At 37.5% G+C, this 25,031-nt stretch overlaps 1 long non-coding RNA gene across 1 annotated transcript; it reads right to left on the minus strand.

The window, feature by feature from the left end:
* Window positions 1–990: 990 nt before the first annotated feature.
* LOC125787222 (uncharacterized) lies at window positions 991–5,544 on the minus strand. The gene is made up of 3 exons (XR_007429139.1): window positions 4,156–5,544; window positions 3,250–3,383; window positions 991–3,125 (listed from the first exon to the last, which is right to left on the minus strand). It is a non-coding gene; the product is annotated as an uncharacterized LOC125787222 (long non-coding RNA).
* Between the last annotated feature and the right edge of the window lie 19,487 nt (window positions 5,545–25,031).

Consider the following 25,031-nt stretch of genomic DNA (forward strand, 5'->3'; position numbering starts at 1 on the left):
TAATTATATTAAATTATGGTCCTCCAACCTCTGTGGAGTTGTGGGTGCTAATTTGTAATTTGAACAAGTATTTCTAATAAAACAGATGTTTTATTAATGTATGATTTATGTTATTGGATGAATAAAGGGATACTGCAGTGTCTCATGGAACCTGGTAAGACAGGCAGACTGTAAGAACTGTGATTTTTTTTCTCTGTTTTTCTAGTGTGTATGCTGAACTCGGACAGTACTTCTGAAATGCTAATGCTTATCTTTAGGAATTTGATTCCTTTGATTCTTATTTTTTAAAGCATCAGAAAGTTATCAGTATATTTCTGTATGCAGGGCTTAATTTTGCACATGTAAATCCCAAAGCTTCGTTTTAAAAGTTGTATATAGATATTTCTCAGAGTTGCACAGACAATTGTAGGCAGACCACCAGTCACAATAAATTTGAATGAATAACCTTCAATAATAAATTACTGGCCAATACATTGAGGTAACACTTCATGATCAGCCTCAAACCTACTATCCCATGACTTGTAGAAGTAATGTCAGTGTAATTCCTAAGTGGTCAAACATCACATAGAGGCGAGTTGTTGAAAATTACACTTTGGTTTTAAGTATAACAAAAAGGTGTAACAACACTGAGAGCCTTTGTATATTACCAGATACATTATTTATATAAATTCAATTAAAGGAATAACTTTCACTGAAATACAAAACTGAAATTGTCCTTGGAGCTGACATGACCTTATCAACCTTATCATATTTGGGAATATGAGACACATGGGATAATCAGCTTTTAACTTCAGAACATCTCTATTCATTACATTAATAATAAATCAATAATTTCTGATTGATTCTTTCAGTGTTTAGTTGAAGTGTTAAAAAGTGGTTGAATGTGGGCATCAAATCCACATTTAATAAAATATTAAAATTCATTTTTTTTCCATAAACACATTTCAAGAAACTTAGCGATAGTGTGATCAAATAAACAGACACAAGTGATAGAAATAAAAAACATTTATTGACAAAGTTAAGAAACAAACAAAATTAAGAACAGTTAAAAAAAAAAGTGTCCAAACCTCTTTTGAGTAAGCATAAAGGAGACAGCGGCAAAGAAAATTCTCTCAGAAAGAGAGATAGAAACCTTGAGAGGAACCCATACTCCTTGGGTCAATACACAAATTGAAAAATGTAAAAATCTGAAAAAGACAAAGAGCATAAACATTAAATGAAACAAAAATATATACAATGCAAATATAAAATCCAGTATAAAGACATACAATTAATAAACAATGTAATACAAAGCTGAAAGAAAATTAAATAAAAAATAATGTATAAATATCAGAATTAAGTACAGAAAGATTAATAGTAAAATAGTAAAAGGTAAGTACAATATTAATTAATTAAAGCACTAAAAGACAAACGTTAAAATGTTTTTAATGAATATAAGCCCAAAATAAGACTAAAACACCAATACAATAACCATTAATAAAAGCAAGTAACTAAGCAATAAAAGAAATATATACAAAAAGTGTATGGATTAAAACACTAACAGTATACTACATAAAGATAAATACAGTTAAGTAATTAATAAACATCAAAAGATAAACAATATCAAGATAAAAGGATTAAAGCCTTAAGTACATGAACACAAATACAAAACAGGAAGCAATTAAAAGCATACAATACACAAAACGATTAAAACATTTATATAGTTAAAGAAAATCATTACCTTTTTAAAAGTATGGAATCAATAGCTTTATTAATACCTGCTATTTTCCTTAGGTGTGTTTTATAAAAAACCCTCTAAACTAGAGTATAGAGAGCTGGGCGATATGGCCGAAAAAAAAATATATATTAGATTTTTTTTTTTTTTATCCAATTTTCGATTTAAATCGATTGTTTCCCCCTACTAAAAATCAAACTAAAGATGATAAAGAAATGGTTAAAAACTAGTTCTTATTTAATTTGTTTTCACTTAAAATGTTCCATTTGTGGTTAAAGTGCATCCAGAAACAAGCAAAAAAAAAACTATTGTAAACAGTGAGAACATCTAGTGACTTTTAGAAAGCTTTCTCCAACATAGTTTAGGTACTGACACAATGCACCCTCAAACTTAAAAAATAAATAAATGAATAAACACACCCTTAAAAACAAATAGAAATAAATGAAATGGTGCCCTTTTTTGATAAAACTTACAAAGTAGACAATAGAAAACAAGTACAATTTTAATGCTCTTAAGTAAATACTTTTCCCTATTGGGCTAGAATTGCAAAAGCTTTTAAATAAGTGCCAGTGTTCTATAAAATGAGATCTTTTCTCATGAATATGCAAAACATCTTAACTTGTAGTGCATACAAAACCTGGTACACGGTTGGAAGATGTGCCAGGGACAGTTCCTTGTTTAACGTTGAATGGTGAACTGGTGCTGCTGCTGCGTTCATTCCTATGGTAGTAGCACTTCTCCCACTCCGCTACATGCTTCTGTTTAAGGTATAGTGATAAATTGGTTCACCTTACAGCGAGGACCTGTCCGACGCCGCAAAACCGAACCAACTCCAGATCACGGAGCTAGTTGCTCTTAAGCTCCGCCGTCATGTGTTTTGTGTATGTGTGTGTGTGTGTTTGTGCGTGCAAGGGAGGGAGGGAGGGAGGGAGGGAGGGAGGGGCAGGGGGTGCGCGCGCGGGAGGGAGGGAGGTATGGAGGGAGCTAGCTAAGCTCACTCTGTGCACACAGAGGAGCGTCTGTGGTGAAAAAGAAAACTCAGAGAAAATCGATTTTCATAAAAACACATTGTCCTTAACTGTAAATTCGAATTTATCGATAAAATCGATTAATCGCCCAGCTCTACTAGAGAACTCTCTAAACTACAGATTGAAAATATAGATTTTTTAAAATTATTATTATTATTGTTTTATATGGTACCTGACTGAGGTGTGCCTGATGTGGTGGCTGTGTCGTGGTGTATACTTAGCCAGGGGTCATAGAGCAGATGGTGGAGAGATGATCTGAGACTTCTTTGAGGTGATCTCCGTGCTGGTGTTGAAGGGTCACCTCTCACACACAGCAGGATGATTCCTATCTGCAACACTGTGGAGGATTTGGCCTCATGGGTAAACCACTCATGAGGAAGGTCCTGAAAATTAAATTAGAGACAGTGACTGAGCGTTAAGGAATGTTTTTGACCTGAATCTCTATTCAGTAATAGTAGCTTCTACGAAGACAGTTCTCTGCCTGTAGTGTTCACTGAAAACCCATACCAGAAGAACAGAAGATGAAGGCGTGGTTCCTAACTGTACATCTGAACCAGGATGTTATATGGCTTGAGGTCACAGTGCAGAACCCCTCTGGCATGGACCTCAATCACGCCTTCAACTAGCTGCCTTAGAAGTACCTGCAGAGTACACAGAGCACATTATAGTAAAGTTAAATTGGCTGAAATTTATCCCAACATTTGCAATACTTGTGATTGTCGGCACGCTGCCACGTTCAATAAAAAAAAATATATAAGTACCTACAGAGTGTAAGAAACAGACAGAAGGAAATTACAGTCGCTATAGAACAGGCAAACAGTTATCCAGTGGGTAGCTGCTACATTAAGGGTGAAGAGAGAAGAGTGTTCAGGTACCTAACGATTTTCCAATGATTTCACAGTTGCAGACAAATTTCCAGAGTCAGGATAAAATCACGAGAGTCTGGCTAGAGTCGAGCTGCAGTTGAGTTGCGGTCGTGTCATCTCAATCGTTAAGTGTAAGGTGGTTACGATTGAAAGTTTTAGTCAGTCGGGTTTGGGTACTGGCGCTCCGATAAAATCAACTGTGTTTGTTTTTTATTTATTAGCAGTGTGAGCAGCAGCTGTAAGATCGAAACAGCGTATTACACCTCTCTGTTTGGAAAGTGGACTGCAAAGGCAGGATTTTACAAGATGGGAAGGAAAAAAAATGCACATTCAACAACAAACATGATTTACCACCTGAGAAACAATAAGCACCCAGCACAATCCTCCCAGTACACTGCAGACACTCAGTACAATTAGCAACAGCACTGCCAACACATTTCTCTGTGTGTGTTTCCGTCCCTTAATTAGTTCCCCCGGTAAGTCAGTAATAAGAACAAATAAGAGTAATAATATTAAGCTATTAATGTATTAACATATATTCATCAACCTCTTTTGGGTGGGGATGGAGAAGGTGGAGTGGCCAGTGCTTCAGCTGGAGCTCCAGGACACTGAGGATGTTGTGTCTTTTGGAACTGGGCCAGCTTTTACAGAACAGAAACAAAACAGTTCATGGTAGCTGTATCAATTTATCCAATAAAGTACAGGTCTACAGGTCTTACTTTATATAAATAAAACTAACCGACATAAAAAATATATTTATTAAAACACACAGGCCTGCATGAAAATGTTCAGGACATCCAGAATGGCAAGTATTTAAAAACACGGTCCAGTGTTAATTTTTAGTAACATGTTTAAAGTCTATACTATCTAAGACAGTGAGAAAAATACAGCAACTTTTCTAAAATTACACTCTTCTACTGCAGCACAGACGTACACTCCCTCCTTAAAAAAATGCTCAAAACCAGAAAAAAAACAAACACACCCTGGGAGGTTAGCTCTTTAAATAGCTTTTGACCAGCATAGGTAATGTTTATTTCTGGATGATCAGCTGGACTCAGCAGGGCCAACATTAGTAGCCTAGTCTTTTAAAATTAATTAACTCATTTTTAAACCCATAAAGTCCAATAACAGCTGTGTTTATTTGTTTTTTAAAGTCACTGGTTAGCTGCGGGTGTAACTTCACAGACCGCGATCTCAGTTCACAATTATGCAGCCACACATCTTATAAAATCTCCTGCTCCTAACCAAACATCCAGCACAACAAACCCAGCTTTAAACCCAAACCATCGCTGTATAAACAGAGACAGAGAAGTTTTCTTTCAGTGTTTTCTGACAGAAACTGTGAGGATTCAAAAAAAAGACAAGAGTGTGTTTACTAATCCGTTACTCGTTCGTGATGAAGTTAACGCTAACTTGCACGTGCAGTGGATTCACGCGGTTAGTTAATAGTATGCAAAATGCAGTGAATGCTGCTGTTTGGGGTCAAAATAAACTAAACACCTTAGCTAATAATCATGGACTGCAGAAAACTAAGCCGGAGACACAACAAACGCTAGCTCTGTAAGTTAGTTGTCTAACGGAGTTACGTTAAGTGCATAAACTGCCTGCACAGATCAGAACATAACAGCAGCTTACCTTTTCATGTTAAATCCACGACGAAAGCATTCTTTTCTCATATCTTTATAAAATCCAGTTGCAGCGGCACCTGCTCGTTCAGAAACAAAACAAACACCCAGCGCCGTTTAAGAGCTGATTCACGACCTTCTCTCCCAGCACAGGGTGTGTTTTTCTCAATCAGCAGCAGCTTTTAAACCACGCTGTAGTTCAGTAATCAGATCGCGTTTCACCGAGACCTGAAACAGCCAGTTAGCTAACGGTAGTTAAAATACCTAACAGGCCTGAGAGCTCCTCTCGGTACTCCGGTGTAATCCGTCAGGGTTTTTGTAGATATTTAACTTCTGAATCTTATTAATACTGAATTAAAGTATGGTAATCTGGCTAGTGTTAAAAAGTCAGCTAGCTTTTTACCAAAACACTTTTAGTTAATTTCTACCTAATTTTAGCTGTGTGTTCCCACAAGACGAATAAAAAAAAAGAAAAAAAAAGAAAAGAAAAAAAAAAGGGGCGGCCGACTGCGCATGCGCGAAATTTAGCGGCCGACTGCGCATGCGCGAAATTTAGCGGCCGACTGCGCATGCGCGAAAATTTAGCGGCCGACTGCGCATGCGCGAAAATTAGCGGCCGACTGCGCATGCGCTAATTTTCGCGCATGCGCAGACGGCCGCTAATTTTCGCGCATGCGCAGTCGGCCGCTAAATTTCGCGCATGCGCAGTCGGCCGCTAAATTTCGCGCATGCGCAGTCGGCCGCTAATTTTCGCGCATGCGCAGTCGGCCGCTAATTTTCGCGCATGCGCAGTCGGCCGCTAATTTTCGCGCATGCGCAGTCGGCCGCTAAATTTCGCGCATGCGCAGTCGGCCGCTAATTTTCGCGCATGCGCAGTCGGCCGCTAAATTTCGCGCATGCGCAGTCGGCCGCTAAATTTCGCGCATGCGCAGACGGCCGCTAAATTTCGCGCATGCGCAGTCGGCCGCTAAATTTCGCGCATGCGCAGACGGCCGCTAAATTTCGCGCATGCGCAGTCGGCCGCTAAATTTCGCGCATGCGCAGTCGGCCGCTAAATTTCGCGCATGCGCAGACGGCCGCTAAATTTCGCGCATGCGCAGACGGCCGCTAAATTTCGGGAAATACTGGATTATTTGACCCAATATTAATAACTGTTCCCCATAAAACGCAGCGAGGCTTTGGACTCCTGCAGTCCCCATGCAGCTCCCGGAGAAAAGGACGTCTTTTTTGTGGCTACTGATTCAGTGGAGTGGAGCCACGACCATTCAAAACTAGGTTCAGGGTTTTTTTGTTGCCCGAAAGGTTTTTAATTTGTGTGTTTTAATATATTCATTATATGTTATATTGTATTAAAACGTGATATATAAACGTAAATAATCATAATTTAATAGGAACGGTGAAATATATTATTTTAATTATATTAAATATCATGCCTCCAAAATCTCAGATCTCCCCCTCTTTTCCAGTGACTTTGGTTTCTTCCAAAAGTCTGTTGATGAGAGGGCGGGCGGAGCTGGACTGGAGAAAGAGGGCCGGTGTTCTGTCGAATTCTGCTACCTTGTCGAACCGTGCTGCCCCAATGTATATTTAACTGTAAAAATACAAAAGAAGCACTATTTTAGGGCATGTACCCAGTGATATTCCAGTAGATGTACGTTATTAGATTTGGAGTGCATAATTCATTGTACCATGGCAAAGTTATAGTAAATATAGCTCATTACAAACTGCTTTTGTATTTATTTATGATAATAAGTGTAATTTTTAGTTTCCATTTACACTTCTGTGCAATGATAGTGCGTCCAGGTTGTTTAATGCACATAACCCCCCCTAAACCAGATTAATTATACATAAAACACGAGAAAGAATTAAATTGTGTAGGTCGGCGCATGCGCAGTACCTTTGGGAAGCATGTATCGATGGGTAGCAAAATTCGACAGAACACCGGACTGTTTTTAACACACCTTGGGTTTGGGCTGTATTCACTCAGTCGCAGTTAAATAAACTCACTGGCCATTTAGGAATCACTTAGACCTGAATTATAATAGAATAAACAATAAAATAATAAAATGTTATATAAAATCTAAAAAAAAAAAAATCACCAGTGTCAGTGGCTGTCTTTACACTACAAGCCTCAAGTGTTTTTTTATTTTATATAAATTAACCTTTTTGTCAAACAGCACACATGCTCTCAATATTTTTTTGGCTGCTCTGCCAATGCTGGCTGATAATGACAGCACTAAGGGCATGAATACTGGCAAACAGATGCATGAAATCCACAAATAAAGAAATATGAAATTTGCAGTGGCCTTTTTTATGCCCAATCAGTTTGAAGACTGAGAACATACGTCTGCACTCCCCTCCAAAGGAATTGGGCGGAAAAAGCATTATTAAAAGATGAATAATGAAGACTGGAAATTGGAAATCAGTTAATTACAACTTTGTCAGTGTGTCCAGGCCCGGAGTGGCTAATCGGGAGATTCGTGAGGATTCCCGATGGGCCGGCTGTGTCTGCTGAAGTGTCTTATTGTGTACCTTGGGGAAGATGTGGGCAGTTATTAAGGAGTATATCTATGCTGGTGTTTTACCGGAGTCAAGCTATCCGCGCTTCGGAAATTCCTAGTCAAGTCATCCGCGCTTTAAACTTTGATGCGCGTATACGCGCGATTTTACGGTAAACAGACGCGCAGGAGGAGAGCACGCTAAAAAACACAGCGAGACAGACACGTTTCAGTCGGTTATATTAATTCAGACATACATTAAGCCCAGAAACGAGAAGAAAACGGATTAAAATAACTCACCTCACTGTAGATTTAGTGCAGTACATTATCTATTTGATATAATACCATAACAATCCAATCGGTTTTTAAGAGAGAGAGAGAGAGAGAGAGAGTTTTATATTAATATTACTTTTTCAATCCATGCTTCAAATTAAATTTCTCATGAGTTTCCCAAAAGGCCAAAACAGATCCAGTACCTCTTAAAAGAGTCCATCCTAGACTCTTACCTCTGCAAATTTGGGTAAATTGCACTGTATTGTTTATTTTATATTAATAAAAAAAATGTATGCATGTTTAAATTTCTCATGATTTTTCCATAATGCCAAAACAGATCAATGACCATTTGAAAGAGTCCAACCTAGGCTATGACTCCTGCAAGTTTTGGCAAATTTCACTGTATTGTTTATTTTATATTCATTTTTATTTTTATTCATGCTTAAAATTAAATTTCTCATGATTTTCCCATAATGCCAAAACAGCTTCACTACCATTTGAAAGAGTATGTTCTAGCCTATGACTCCTGCAAGTTTGGGCAAATTTCACTGTATTGTTTATTTTATATTCATTTTTGTATTTTTTTTTTATCATGCTTAAAATTCAATTTCTCATGATTTTCCCATAATGCCAAAACAGTTCCACTACCATTTGAAAGAGTCTGTCCTAGGCTATCACCTCTGCAAGTTTGGGCATATTTCACTGTATTGTTTATTTTATATTATTATTTTTTTTTTTTATTCATGTTTAAAATTAAATTACTCATGATTTTCCCATAATGGCAAAACAGGTCCATGACCATTTGAAAGAGTACAACATAGGCTATGACTCTTGCAAGTTTGGGCAAATTTCACTGTAGTGTTTATTTTATATTATTTTATTTTTATTTTTTATTCATGTTTAAAATTAAATTTCTCATGATTTTCCCATAATGCCAAAACAGGTCCACTACCATTTGAAAGAGTCTGTCCTAGGCTATCACCTCTGCAAGTTTGGGCATATTTCACTGTATTGTTTATTTTATATTATTTTTATTTTTTTTATTCATGTTTAAAATTAAATTTCTCATGATTTTCTTATAATGCCAAAACAGTTCCAGTACCATTTGAAAGAGTCTGTCCAAGGCTATGACTCCTGCACGTTTGGGCAAATTTCACTGTATTGTTTATTTTATATATATATATATATATATATATATATATATATATATATATATATATATATATATATATATATATATATATTTTTTTTTTTTTTTTATTCATGTTTAAAATTAAATTACTCATGATTTTCCCATAATGCCAAAACAGGTCCATGACCATTTGAAAGAGTACAACATAGGCTATGACTCCTGCAAGTTTGGGCAAATTTCACTGTATTGTTAATTTTGTATTCATTTGTTTTATTTTTTTATTATGTTTAAAATTAAATTTCTCATCATTTTCCCATAATGCCAAAACAGGTCCATGACCATTTGAAAGAGTACAACATAGGCTATGACTCCTGCAAGTTTGGCCAAATTTCACTGTATTGTTTATTTTATATTATTTTATTTTTATTTTTTATTCATGTTTAAAATTAAATTACTACTGATTTTCCCATAATGCCAAAACAGGTCCATGACCATTTGAAAGAGTACAACATAGGCTATGACTCCTGCAAGTTTGGGCAAATTTCACTGTATTGTTTATTTTGTATCAATTAGTTTTTTATTATTCATGTTTAAAATTATATTTCTCATGATTTTCCCATAATGCCAAAACAGGTCCACTACCATTTGAAAGAGTCTGTCCTAGGCTATGACCACTGAAAGTTTGGGTAGATTTTACTGTATTGTTTATTTTATATTATTATTATTTTTTTAATCCATGCTTTAAATGAAAATTCTCATGATTTTCCAATAATGCCAAAACAAATAACACAAAAAGGTCCACTTAACTGTTCCACCATTAAACTGCTCAGCATATTTCTAAACAGTCTAGTCTAGAAATCACCTGTTAAAGACACCTGTGCTAGAAACAGGGGGTGTGAGTTTAAAACCATCACCTTAAATCCAATACCTCAAGTGCAAGGGGCTATCTATAGTGAAACCTGCAGAAATACGCAGTGCTGATGGAACTGATAGGACTGCCTCACAGTGGCCCTGTGATGGCTTATTGGAGAATGAATTTACATCTGATACTAGCAAGTATTAAAAATAAACAAAACAGTGAAATTTGCCCAAACCTGCAGAGGTGACAGACTCTTTCAAATGGTACTAGACCTGTTTTCAAGGATTCAAGGAGATTTTACTGTCATTCGTATCACATGTGGTTCATGAGGTGGAACGAAATTGTGATCTCACGATTCAGTTTACACCCAAGAGCTGTTGTTAAAATAGATATATAAATAAAGTAAGACAACAAAATAAAATAATACAATAAAAATAGAATATAACAAAATGAAGATAAGATAAAATAAACAAAACAGTACAACTTGCCCAAACTTGCAGGAGTCATAGCCTAGGACAGACTCTTTCAAACGGTCATGGATCTGTTTTGGCATTATGGGAAAATCATGAAAAAAAAATATTTTAAGCATAAAAAAATATATATTATAAAATAATAAATACAGTAAATTTTGCCCAAACTTGCAGAGGTGATAGCCTATGTTGTACTCTTTCAAATGGTCATCGACCTGTTTTGGCATTATAGGAAAATCATGAGAAATTTAATTTTAAGCATGAAATTTGCCCAAACTTGCAGAGGTGATAGCCTAGGACAGACTCTTTCAAATGGTAGTGGACCTGTTTTGGCATTATGGGAAAATCATGAGAAATTTAATTTTAAACATGAATTAAAAAAAAACAATTAATATCAAATAAACAATGCAGTGAAATTTGCCCAAACTTGCAGGAGTCATAGACTATGTTCTGTAAGAAAGAACATATCCAAAGATCCTCTCGCTAACACGGACCAGGAAGCTTCCAGCGCAGCCTGACTTCAGCAAATCCTCCGCCTCCTCACGAGTAATAATACCTGTGTACAAAGAGAAAGAGCTCAAATCAAAAACTTTTAATCACGTATTTCAATTTATTGACTGTAAGATAATTATTTATTATGTTAGTAATATTGCAAACAAATATAAAGAAATAGCATCAATCCTTTGAAATAATAATAATAACAAACCCAGTAATTAGAAGCAGAACACTTAGACAGAGAGAGAGAGGTTTTTCTTGGATTAAAGCTCACAGATGGCCCAAACTTTGAACTCACCATGAAACCAGGGGGCAACTCGACTCTCGCCTTGCTGTAAACAAACTCTGAGGGTCTGCTCCTCTTTAAACCAGCGAATAATTTCATCCCTGCTGGACGTCGACAGCGACCGGCGCATACCTGGCTTCCTGTTGATCATAACGGAAAAAAAACTAATTCAGAAAAGCTTTAAGAAAGACAAGCTGTCTGACTGCCTCTCTCATACCAGAAAATCCTACATGAGTGTGTGTGTGTGTGTGTGTGTGTGAGGTGGAGAGAGAGAGAGAGAGAGTAACGCACAGTGACTTGGATAAGTAACTTTAATCTGATTACTGCATTGGAAATAGTAACGCGTTAGATTACTCGTTACTGAAAAAAAGAGTCAGATTAGAGTAACGCGTTACTAAGTAACACGTTACTGACATCACTGCTACTAACAGTGTTTTTTTTTTCTTTATGAGATACCATAGAAGAACCACTGTTAGTTCAATAAAACATCATATGTGTGAGCTAGAGAAAGGTGTACAAATGTGATAAACAAACAAAAAAAAAACATTAATAAAATGTTCTTTTTAAAAATCTATACCAAAGAACAGGGGTATTTAATTAGAATTCAGTTCGGTCCAGTTAGAGAAAATGTTGCCAGGCCAAGGTCCGGACCGTCGCCATTTTTAACTTAATTCAGTATTATATCCCGTATACTGAAGAAGCCTAGTAGTTCAGTCAGTGATTTAGGTCATCAACAACTGAAAGACACAACAAATTACACATACCAGTATATTTCAACAATATGTATTGTTTTAAATAGGTCTGTCACAATAATTACATTATCAACCTGTCATAAAATAAAAGGAAACACCCTGAACTTATCGAGTCTATTAATGTGAATCTGTATGTTAACTTTGTTTCAAAATGTTTTATTCTATTTAATTTTATTCATATTAGATTTGCGCCTGTCTGTCATGACAAACAAATCGTACAATATATAGAGAAATGTTTGCTGAACTTGGCCAAAATATCAGCTTTTTAAAAATTCTAATTAATATTATTACTGTATCAGACTTGTTGTGGGTAAAACTGATGGGGGGAGTTGCCAATGCTTTTTGTCCCCTGGGGGTTGCCTTAGTTTTGAGGTAGGGTTGTTTTAGGAGTAGAGAGAGAGCGCGCCTGCGAGCGAGGGAGTTTTTTTTCTTGCTGAGTTCTGATCAGGTTGAGTAAAGTGGAATATTTTGGACTCTTGTCTTGGTTGTTTATCTTTAGTTCCTCCAAGTAACACCGCGAGGTTACATTACTGTTAGTATGTTTTATAAAGGTAGTTTTTTTTATTTCTTTTTTAGGTGCGCACCTAAAAAATGAGCCTTTCTCACTTTATTATCCCACTTCTCACCGCCTGCTTCGCCTGTGTGGCTCCGCACTCTCGCATCTGCACAGATCTGATTGGCAGAGGAGAGCGTTTGGTGATTTTACAGCACACGTGATTGGTCTGTAAGTTTACTGCGCTGTAAAGACAATAAACGTTCCGCCTCTTTAAATGAACACGGTCAGAATTAAATCCTTCTCAGTAGTTTATTGGTTTGGGTCCGGATTGGACAACGTCTGGGTCCGGACCCGGACCGCGGTCCGCCTATTAGTGACCTCTGCCATAGAATATACCATGCGTCCATAAAGAACCATGTTTGTGATATGTTGTGAAGCATGTTGTTTACAGAACCGTTCGGCCATCTAAAGAACCATTCCTTGATGTAACAGATGTAACTGTTCTTTTTGCGATGCCAAAAAAAAAAAAAAATCTTTTTCTTCATAACATGGATGGATAATTAAGAAAATCCTAGTGAGTGTCCCTTTAAAGAACCTTGATTGTATTAGAGAAATGTTTATGTGAGTTTTTGTGAGTACCACACAAAAGTGAGTACACCCCTCAAAATTTTGAGTATATTTTAATATAATTTTTCATGGGACAACTATGAAGGAATGATACTTTGATGCAATGTAAAGTAGTCAGTATAGCTACAGTATAACAGTGTATAATTACTCTGCCCTCAAAATAACTCAACACACAGTCATTAATGTTAATGGCGGGCAACAAAAGTAGGTGCAACCCTAAGTGAAAATGACCAAATTGTTCCCGAAGTGTCAGAACTGCACAGGCTGCTACTGGAATCCTTTGCCACACCTTGACGACATCAAGAAGCTGGGGGATGTTAGACGCCCCCACCTTTCACGTGAGGATGCCCCACAGGTGCTCAGTTGGGTTTAGGTCTGTAAGGGGTGTACTCACCAGTTTTGTAATATACTGTAATTAATGCTTGATGTTAAGGTTCTTTACCAATTGTAACAGTGCTGTACAACATGCAGACTTCTGTGTGGGAGGGAGGTGAGCTAGCTGTAGCTATAGCCTCCATACTGATGTGCCTGTCCTGTGTTATCTGGACACTAAAAGTGAAATGCAAGAGTATTGTCATTATGCTACTAAAACACCTATTAGACCCCACATGGAGCATCTCACTGTGTCTATATTTCTGCTCTTATCAATACTCCACAATCAACAGGAGTATAGACAGGAGCTATAAAAGAACAAGTGCTTGACATAAACTACAATGGTGTGAAAAAGTGTTTGTCTCCTTAATGATTTCTTATTTTTTGCATGTTTGTCTCTCTTTAATGTTTCAGATCATTAAACGATTTTTAATATTAGTCAATGACAACACAAGTAAACACAAATGCAGTTTTTAAATGAATCCAAACCTACATGGCCCTGTGTGAAAAGTGATTGCCCCCTAAACCTAATAGCTGGTTGTTCCACACTTGCAACTGCAATCAAGCGTTTGCTGCAACCTGCAATGAGTCTTTTACAGAGCTGTGGAGGAGTTTTGGTTCTACTCTTCTTTACAGAATTGTTGTAATTCTGCAACATTGGACGGTTTTTGAGCATAAACGTCCTGTTTAAGATGATTCCACAGCATCTTGATAGGTTTCAGGTCAGGACTTTGACAAGGCCATTAAATTCTTCATTTCTCTTTTTCTTCAGTCATTCAGAGGTGGACTTGCTGGTGTGTTTTGGATCATTGTCCTGCTGCAGAACCCAAGTTCATTTCAGCTTAGGGTCACAAACAGGTTGACGGATGGTTCCAATTATTACAGGCAGTCTTCCCGGGCCATTAAGCAGCAACACAGCCTTAAACCATCAAACCAACACCACCATATTTTACTGTAGGTTTTACTGTTTAATTTGTCTTGTCAGCCCAGAAAGTATTTTCCCATAAGTCTTGGAAACCATTGTTTTCTGGCAAATTTGAGACTTCGTGTTCTTGTTGCTTATGTTCTTTAAACACTTTTTTCTCCCTTAATAATAAAAGCATTCATTTTTTATAACTGAATTTTGTGTTTGCATGTGTTGTCTTTGACTAACATTTAAATTAGTTTGATGAGCTGAAACATTTAAGAGTAAAAAAAACATTTAAAAAAATCATGAACACTTTTTCATACAAATTTATATTAAATGTAAAGTTTTTTTACCCTCATCCATTTCCAACTTTCAAAAAAACTTTTCTTTTACTGTAACCAAACATAGCTTATTTAGTGACATTACTTGAAGAACCTTCTGTAGCAGATTTATTATTTTTTAGGATTCTAGGATATTAATATGATTTTTTTAAGAATCTTGTGTCCACTAGAGACAGTAGCAGCAGTACATCATATTTACACTGTGTGTGTGTGTGTGTGAGAACATGTGTGACCTTGAAAGCCTTAATACTCAGTCATAATAAGGAGAGGAAGTGGAAAACAATGTGGTCATGAATCCCTGTGAAGGACAGAGAGAGAGGGACTAAAAACAATGAGAGAGAGAGACTTAAAAGTGCTGTCATCAGTGTTTTGGCATCCAGCAGATCCACACTCACTCCTTCCCCATCTACGCCCACCCCCAAGCTTTAGATCACTACAGAACCTTGTGTTCATCGTGTTCTTTGTGTTTTTGTTCAGATATGGTTGGCTTAAGATAAGCTACAGATAAGCTTGACATTGTCAATGACAAAGGCATAAAGCAACTATTTGTGTGTTTGTGTGTGTGTATCCATTCATCCATTCTAATGAGTCAGTTCAGCTGAGGATATATTATACAAAACTCATTTTTGTGTTTTTGTATTTCCACTTGGGTATTAACTGCCCCTATAAACTCCTATAAACACAAGCGCAAAAAAACAACTGTTTTCTGTGAATCAGGTGAAAGAGTTTGGTTTTTTTGAGCCGCTTGGATGCTCCCTTATTGTGACATCACAATCAGGAAACCTTCATATATCCACTTTGGCACCACCCCTCACCTTTAAACCCCTACCAGAGCCCCACCCACTATTAGCACTTTTCCACCGACGTGGAACCAGCACCATTCTGGTTCGCAAATCTAATTTTGAACCGTTCACAGCGTTTCAACCAACAAATGTAGGTTCCGAAACCAGGAAAGTTCATATGCATAGTGAACTATGACTGCTCTTGTTGCTGTGCAACGCCCTCTATTGATGATGTATGTGGTGTTTTTGGTGGTTTCACTAAAACTGGTGGAAACGCAGGCTGGTTTGCTGAAAAGCAACACGTTTTTTTTTTTTTTTTTCATTTTCTCCCTAATTTTGCTCAGCCAATTATCCAGACCACTCATTAGGACTCCCCCTATCACTAGTGATGCCCCAACACACCAGGAGGGTGAAGACTAACACATGCCTCCTCTGATACTCCTCTGATGCAGCATTACGAGTAGCCAGTGTGCTCAGAGGACAGTGCAGCGACTCAGTTCACAGACGCCGTGTGCTGATTAACATCACCCTTTAGTGAAGTTCATATTCATAATGTTCAGAGTTCAGAAATCAATATTTGTTGGAATAACCCTGGTTTTTAATCACAGTTTTTATGCATTTTTGTGCATCTAAGCATGTTCTTCTCCACCTGTCTTACACAGTGCTTTTGAATAACTTTATGCCACTTCTGGTTCAAAAAATTCAAGCAGTTCAGCTTGGTTTGATGGCTTGCGATCATCCATCTTCCTCATAATAAAATCAAAGAAACTCATCTTTTTAAAGTAGTCTCTTATTTTTTTTCCACACCTGTAGGTACTAGCATATATACAATGAACACATATATCCCTCAATATATGGATAAAAGTATTGGGACGTCTAGACAGTCAATGTTTCTTCTGAAATCAAGGGTTTACAAATGATCCTGCTCTCTCGTCTTTAGGAAAGCCTCCTGCTAGAATGTATTTTGAAACATTACTGTGGATGATCACCACGAGACCTTAACCCAAACTTCCCAATTAATACTAAAAATACTGGCTGGAGCTTCATAATTCCAGAGAACACAGTTTCACAGGTCCAAAGCTCTGTGCTGGGTGGCTTTATGTCCCTCCTTTCCATGGCTGACATATAAATGGAATATAGTACATTGTCGCTGTCCAATGAAAAAGAAGTATCTCCAAAACAGCAACTTAACAGAAGAGAAAAAAAAAACTTTTTATGAAAGTAATTTTAAAAAGAGTTTAAATAAAAATAAACAAAAATAAACAAAAATGGAGATACTTGTTTTTCATTGGACAGTGACAATATAAAGAAAAGTGTGTGTGTGTGTGTGTGCATATAGGAGCATTTTTCCAGGCGACTGAAGCTCCGCTTTATTTTCTGCTAAATTTGGAGGTGTTCCCCTTATGCTTACCAGCACCCACAAACACCTGCACACACACACACACACACACACACACACACACACACACACACACACACACACACACACACACACACACATTCAGTTTACCCCTTTATCCCTCTCATACCAGCACACACACTTCTTCTCTACTGCTTTATCTTTTCTTTCATTTGTACCTTTCCCCTGCCACACACACACACACACACACACACTACTGCTCACAGCAGCACCTGCATGGACACAGCGACACACAGTGTGTGTGTGTGCAACTTGTAAAGGCCAGGGTGGCCTTTGATCCATTATTGCTGTGACTTTCCACTGGAGTGAACATCAATTGAACGCGCTCTGTCCCACCTGTGCAGGTAAATGTGTGTGTGTGTGTGTGTGTGTGTGTGTGTGTGTGTGTGTGTGTGTGTGTGTGTGTGTGTGTGTGCGTGTGTGTGGTAGTGGGGTCAGGAGGAGGTCAATTTGAGAGTGTGTGTCCATGTGTGTCACCAGGAACCACCCTGCTGTGTTTTTGAACTGCTATTAGCATTAGCAGAGTGATTCACTGAGTAATGAGGGGTTTTCTGAACATCGGGCATGATGTCATCGTGGTGTGTATCTGGGCCGTGACACACACACAAACACACACACACACACACACACACACACACACACACACACACACACATTATCACACTTACTCAAGAACAATGCACTAACCCCCCCCAACACACACACACACATCAAGGATTTGCCAAAAGCAGTAGAGAAAGAGACAGAAGCACTGTAAGCTTTGGCTAAAATTACCTCATTTAGGCTAACCCAGTGAGCGACATGGTGCTTTAACACACACACACACACACACACACACACACACACACACACATTTGTAAATTTGTAAGATGCTAAGACTCTGTGGCTAAGCGATATGACAGAGAGACTCTTGTACTGAAGCTAGGCTCCCCATGAGCGCTGTGCTAATTAAGCTAAGCTAATCTCTTCTTTCTGACCGTGAAAGAGCGTCTGAATGTTGTTAGGTGTGAAAAAAAGTAGCTGCAGGTTTTTGTTTGTGATAAAATTCTCCATGGAGACAGAGCAAAACCTTATTGTTCATGTTCAAATACATAAAACACTGTAGAAAACTCCTGAAGTGCTGTATTTTCACATTTTACTAAATTCTGCTACAGAAACAGAATGCTTTTAATATTGTAGGGATACTTTACCCTCACAAGTAGCTAATTTATGACTTAAAAGTCCACCTTGGGCTTGTTTACAGCAAATAGAAAATGTTCTATAAATGTTAAGCAACATTTTGAAAATATTTCTTGAAGGTTAGCCTGTAACATTGCAGAAATGATGTTCCAGAAAGTTTCTGAACACGCATAAACGTCATTAGAACACCTCTAACATACCATTGCCAGCAAACACTGAGACAATTTCAGCAACAATTCAAATAAAAAAAAGTTAAACAAAAATGTTCTGAGAACATGTAGAAAACTTGACAGATTAAATGTTCTAAAAACAGTAATTGTAACATTTAGAAAACATTAATGTAGATATTATATGATGTCAGCAGTTGTTTGTAATTGTGATTTGGTATAAAAGCAGTATCCACAAAAAAAAGAGTATATGAGGAGCTAAGATGGGCAGAGGATCTCTAGTTTGCAACAAATGTTTGACAAAAGAACAATGTTCCTCAAAGAAAGACTGGATGAGATTTGCATATTTCTCCCTCTACAGCCCATAATATTATTAAACTATTCAATAAATCAAGAGGAATTTCAGTGAGTAAATGGCAAGAGCACAAGCTGAAGCTGAACACTTGTATTTCCAACCCCTTAGACGCACCGCACCAAGAACTGTTATTTAACAGCTGATAAAAACACATAAACAAGAGATTACTGTACCTTTACACCTTTATCACCAACAAGCTCTACAATACAAACTACTTTACTTTTAGTTTACTACTGTACACAACACAAGCCTTATATTCACCATGTCCAGAAGCCCCGCCCACTTCTCCACAATACAGAGTTACTATATTCACTAATACCACTTACAACTTTACTACTGTACACAACACAAGCCTTATATTCACCATGACCAGAAGAAGCTCCGCCCACTTCTCTACTACAATACAGAGTTACTATATTCACTAATACCATTTACAACTTTACTACTGTACACAACACAAGCCTTATATTCACCATGACCAGAAGAAGCTCCGCCCACTTCTCTACAATACAGAGTAACTATATTCACTAATACCATTTACAACTTTACTACTGTACACAACACAAGCCTTATATTCACCATGACCAGAAGAAGCTCCGCCCACTTCTCTACTACAATACAGAGTTACTATATTCACTAATACCATTTACAACTTTACTACTGTACACAACACAAGCCTTATATTCACCATGACCAGAAGAAGCTCCGCCCACTTCTCTACAATACAGTTACTATATTCACTAATACCACTTACAACTTTACTACTGTACACAACACAAGCCTTATATTCACCATGACCAGAAGAAGCTCCGCCCACTTCTCTACAATACAGAGTAACTACATTCACTAATACCATTTACAACTTTACTACTGTACACAACACAAGCCTTATATTCACCATGACCAGAAGAAGCTCCGCCCACTTCTCTACTACAATACAGAGTTACTATATTCACTAATACCATTTACAACTTTACTACTGTACACAACACAAGCCTTATATTCACCATGACCAGAAGAAGCTCCGCCCACTTCTCTACTACAATACAGAGTTACTATATTCACTAATACCATTTACAACTTTACTACTGTACACAACACAAGCCTTATATTCACCATGACCAGAAGAAGCTCCGCCCACTTCTCTACAATACAGTTACTATATTCACTAATACCACTTACAACTTTACTACTGTACACAACACAAGCCTTATATTCACCATGACCAGAAGAAGCTCCGCCCACTTCTCTACTACAATACAGAGTTACTATATTCACTAATACCATTTACAACTTTACTACTGTACACAACACAAGCCTTATATTCACCATGACCAGAAGCTCCGCCCACTTCTCTACTACAATACAGAGTTACTATATTAACTAATACCACTTACAACTTTACTACTGTACACAACACAAGCCTTATGTTCTCCATGACCAGAAGCCCCGCCCACTTCTCTACAATACAGAGTTACTATATTCACTAATACCACTTACAGCTTTACTGTACACAACACAAGCCTTATATTCACCATGTTTAGAAGCTCCGCCCACTTCTCTACAATACAGAGTTACTATATTCACTAATACCACTTACAGCTTTACTACTGTACACAACACAAGCCTTATATTCACCATGTCCAACTCTGCGTTTGAAGGCTCTGGGAAAGACCATCACACAGTGGAAGCATGTATTGTGGTCAGAAGAATCAGTATTAATATAGTGTATGATAATATAACTGAAAGTCGACAGGGATTGGGTTGATTTCCTTGTGCTTATTAAAGCTGTCCTGATGTGTCCGCGCGCACACACACACACACACACACAGGAAAGCCGAGAGAAACACCATTATGGTTCCCTGCAGCACTCTTTAACAGGCTCTATACCATCTAAATATAGACTGAGTGAGCGTTTCCATTTCCTCTCACAGCTGGCACCTGTGTACCACACACACACACACACACACAAACAACGCACACACAATGCACAGGCCCGATAAGCCTGCACAACTGCAAGCACACATATAAGTAACTTAAACATGCTTATGAAGGTGCTGATTCAGTCTTACTGGTATATATATATATATATATATATATATATATATATATTGATCTAAATGGTTGATATTATAGATCTGGCAATACCCAGCAGTTTCTGATATTTACGAAAAATCTTTAATCAACCTGAATCAGGAATTTAAGATTTTAATGGTTCATTGAATCATTTCCAAAATAGTAACTGAAAGAAAATGTTAAGACTTGTGACTTAATTACACAATAAGTATATATAGTAATGTGTGAAATAATGTCAACATGTGTGACATTTCATTTTTCATTATACACTGAATCGCTTGCTAAAGAAATTGAATTTGAAATGTCACATTTTACTGAATCGTTTTCTGTAGAATCAAAATTTTTAATTTCACATAGCACTGACTAATTACCTAATGAGTCAGATTTTTTAATTTCAGTTTACAATAAGTCATTTCTTAAAGTATCAAAATTTTTAATTTTTTACATCTTTTCCTAAATTGTAAAATATAAAATAAAAAAATAATTATTTCCTTAGAAATCAAATGAAACTGACATGAAAATTCTCTCCCCACATCACCCCTAGTAAGATGTCGGTCAGCACAAGCTAATATATGTTATATGTTAGCTAATATATATTACTGGCTACGCAGTAATGCTACATCAGCAGCATTACAAAGAGGCAGAGTCTGACTTCATGTATCAGAAGAGGCATGTGTCAGTCTTTATTATCCTATTGTTGTGAGCATTACTAGTGATAATGGGCAGCCTTCCAAATTGGGGAGCAAATTGGGGAGAACATGTGATACAATTTTCTTTCTTGTGTCTTTTTCCATCCTTACACTCTTCACAATTTTCTCTTTTCAAAGTTGATGGAATACGTTGGTCTTGATATCGCTTCATTTCTTACTTAGGTTAGTCATTTATTTTTTAAAAAACATGCATTTAAAAGGGATCTATGTACACACACACACACACGCACACACACACATTGTGCATTCTGGATTACCTTCACCAAGCTGTGTGTCTTTCTCCCATCTTTATGTCACACAGTTCCCATCTAGGTTCAAGGCAAAAAGAATCCCTTCTTTTAGGGAAAAAGGTGATTGAGTGCCCACCAGTATGCCGATTCTTGTAATAAATTAAGATGATGTGCATCTAGATCATGAATACATTGAAAAATGTGTTTTAAAGGAGATATATTGCAAAACTCACTTTTGAGATGCAAAACTCACTTTTGTGTCTTTTTGTATTTCCACTTGGGTCTCGACTATAACGACTAAAAAAATATATCTTTTTTTTGTGAATCAGTTAAAAGAGGTGTTGAATCATATGCTTCTATGAGCAATTTGGATTGCTCCCTTATTGTGACCTCACAATCAGAAAACATGCGTACAACCACCCTGACACCACCCCTCACAAGTCAATCCCAGCCAGAGCCACTCACTAGATCAGTTAAGGAAAAACCATTTCGGACATTTTGGTTAAGAACCTCAAACGATACACACCAGGATTAGCCAGTAGACCTGGTCTGAGGGATCTGTGGCAAATAAGCAGATGAAGGAGATGTGATTATTTTCAAATAATGAGTTTTGTGCTTCTGTCTCAATTAAGCATGAACTAGCTTGTTCATGTTTCGCCATTTAGCACTAACTAGCATTGCATGGCATAGCCAACAACAACTAAAAGTTGACAGAGCCCTTACACGGCTCATTATGAAAGCGACTGAAACAGAAGAATAAAGCTTATGAGATCTCTTTATGTGCCAATTACTTATTCTTCGCCCTGTGCTAGATAGTGTCCCAAAAGTTGCTCTTTCCTGTAGAGTAAATGGGATGCAGTACTGCAGACATCCCATGTTGCAAAAGTTGATTTCAGGAAGGTTACCCCCCCCCCCCCCAACCAAAAAAAAAAAAAAAAATTGCACACACACCAAAGGATAACGAAACTTTACTTTTAATTTTACTTTTTTTTTTTTATTATTAAATTTAGTGTATTCAGAGGTGAAATGAGTTGTATCTTTTTTCTTTTTGGAAGGCCCTGCCTCTGCTTTCCTTTTTTTTTTTTTGGGAAAAAAAGCCTTTATATGACAAAAAATGACAGTTACAATATCACAAAAAAATTGCACAACGTCAAAAACATTTCATATCATATTACAATAATTATTAATATTGCCTCCGCCATTATCTGCTTTCTCTCAAAAAAAATCCCATCCGGGAGGAGGGAAAAACACTGCCCACCCACACTAAAAACTGATTGGCTGTCTCACAGACTCTTTGCAGAGAACAGGCCAATCAGAACCCTCTCTGTTTTCTCTCTCTCATTCCCACACTTGATTCAAGAAAAAAAGTTTGTTGCACTCGTTCTGAATTCCGGGAGATTATATGTGACTCGCGCGCATCAGGGAGTCACTACCGAAATGCGGGAGACTCCCGCAGCTTCAGGGAGACTTGGTTTGTCTGGTATTGTATACGGTTCTCATACAGGTGAGAAAACATTAAGTGCCCACTTAGGTATCCGCCCTTCGAATAAAGAAGTGTCCACCAGTGGATTTCATTTGGAATAGATGCCTAATAGATACCTTCACAATCTAATAAATTGTCAGTGATAATTTAACTCATTGCCATTCATAAACCTGCATCTATTCTATACATTTATATATTTTTTTAGTTTTTAGCCACTCCCCTCCCTTCATGCACGGCTAGTGTTCCATCACTGACAACCCCAAGTGTAACTTGTCACTGATGTTTAACTGTGAGATCTCACATGGGCATGTTATATGAGGTATATACGGGTTGTTACTGTACAAGAGCAACACACACAAAACTAGACATATATTGCAGGTTGTACAGTGTTCGCTTCAGAAGAACTGGATAATCCCAGATTAGTAGATTAGCAGTTTTATTAAAAGGCCTTGTGAATGACAGGACTCCATCCTGAGATTCACATCAGCCCCAGACAGAAGAGCATGGGACAGTTCAGTGGGTCAACTGCTGGCTCCTGTCCACCGGAAATGATAATGAATGACTCAGTATGTGTGTTTGTGTGTGTGTGTGTGTGTTTGTGCTTATTTACACAAAATAACCCATGGTGATGAGCCAGTTTTGGAATGAACTACTGGCCACTCTATTAGAATTTCTAAAGAAGCTCTGATGCATTTTGGTGCCATGTTCTGTGGACTGCCGAAGTCAAAAAGGGTCAATTGGGGCAATAATTAAAAGAAAAAGTAATAGAATTTTCCAAATAGAAGCTGTTAAACATGGGGGTGGGTGGCTCATGCATTGGACTTTTGCTGCACTGGTAAAATTATACTGCCCGATGTACAGAGTAAGAGCTTCTACAGCAGAAAAATAATCCATGAGACCAAGGGCTAGCATAAGGCTATTTAGCCCCTATGCATTGAGTTTTGAAGCAGTGGAACTGTGTTCTTTGGAATGATTGTCTGAACTGAATGACATGGGTAAGTTGAGGTGAGGGGGTGATCAACCTTTGCTATTTTGATTATACTTTGCTATTGCTCTTGTAGCTGAATGCACTCAAATCCTCACAGCAATGCTGCAAAATCTATGCTTTCTCTGTTTAATTTACTTGATTTTAGAACAATGAATGTATATGTGTCCGAATACTTTTGTCCATATAGTGTATATTATAATACATTACTTTAAGAAACACCATAAAGATAGTAATACAGTGATGTGTGTGTATGTGTTTCATCTCATTAAACACATGAGAACAGTTGATCTGCCTGACCCTCAGGATCACACAGCCCGGATCTACTGCCACACTGCTGCTGTATCATCTGTAATATGATAAATATCCTCTTTCTTACTCTCTCTCTTTCTCTCTCTCTCTCTCTCTCTCTCTCTCTCTCTCACACACACACACACACACAGGCCAAAGCAGATGGTGTGTGAGATGTGATCTCTGTACCTATGCGTAAACCGTGTCATTTTTAATGTCAGAATATAATCTGGGATAAAGATTTGCTTGGCCAGTGTCCCAGTCCTCGGCCTCATGAAGCACAATGGCTTTTGGTCTGCAGCCAACTGAGGCTTTAAAGCTTTAGTGCCCAGAGAGAGAGAAAGAGAGAGAGAGAGAGAGAGAGAACGAGAGAAAACGAGAAAGAGAGTTGGTTGTAATTATTGTTCAGAGAGGAAAAGATGGATAAAAAAATCTTTATCTGCTGCTCTGAAGAGGATTGGGCATGTCCCTATGACCCCCAGGACCATCCAGGCACAGACACTGCTCATCACATATCACACACACTCTCATATCCTCGTGCAAGCACACATACTGTATTTCTCTGTCTTTGTAGTTCTGTTCCCCACATATACCCGACCAATTAAATGAAAA

The sequence above is a fragment of the Astyanax mexicanus genome, chromosome 23, assembly GCF_023375975.1.
Source record: "Astyanax mexicanus isolate ESR-SI-001 chromosome 23, AstMex3_surface, whole genome shotgun sequence".
Lineage (NCBI taxonomy): Eukaryota > Metazoa > Chordata > Actinopteri > Characiformes > Acestrorhamphidae > Astyanax > Astyanax mexicanus.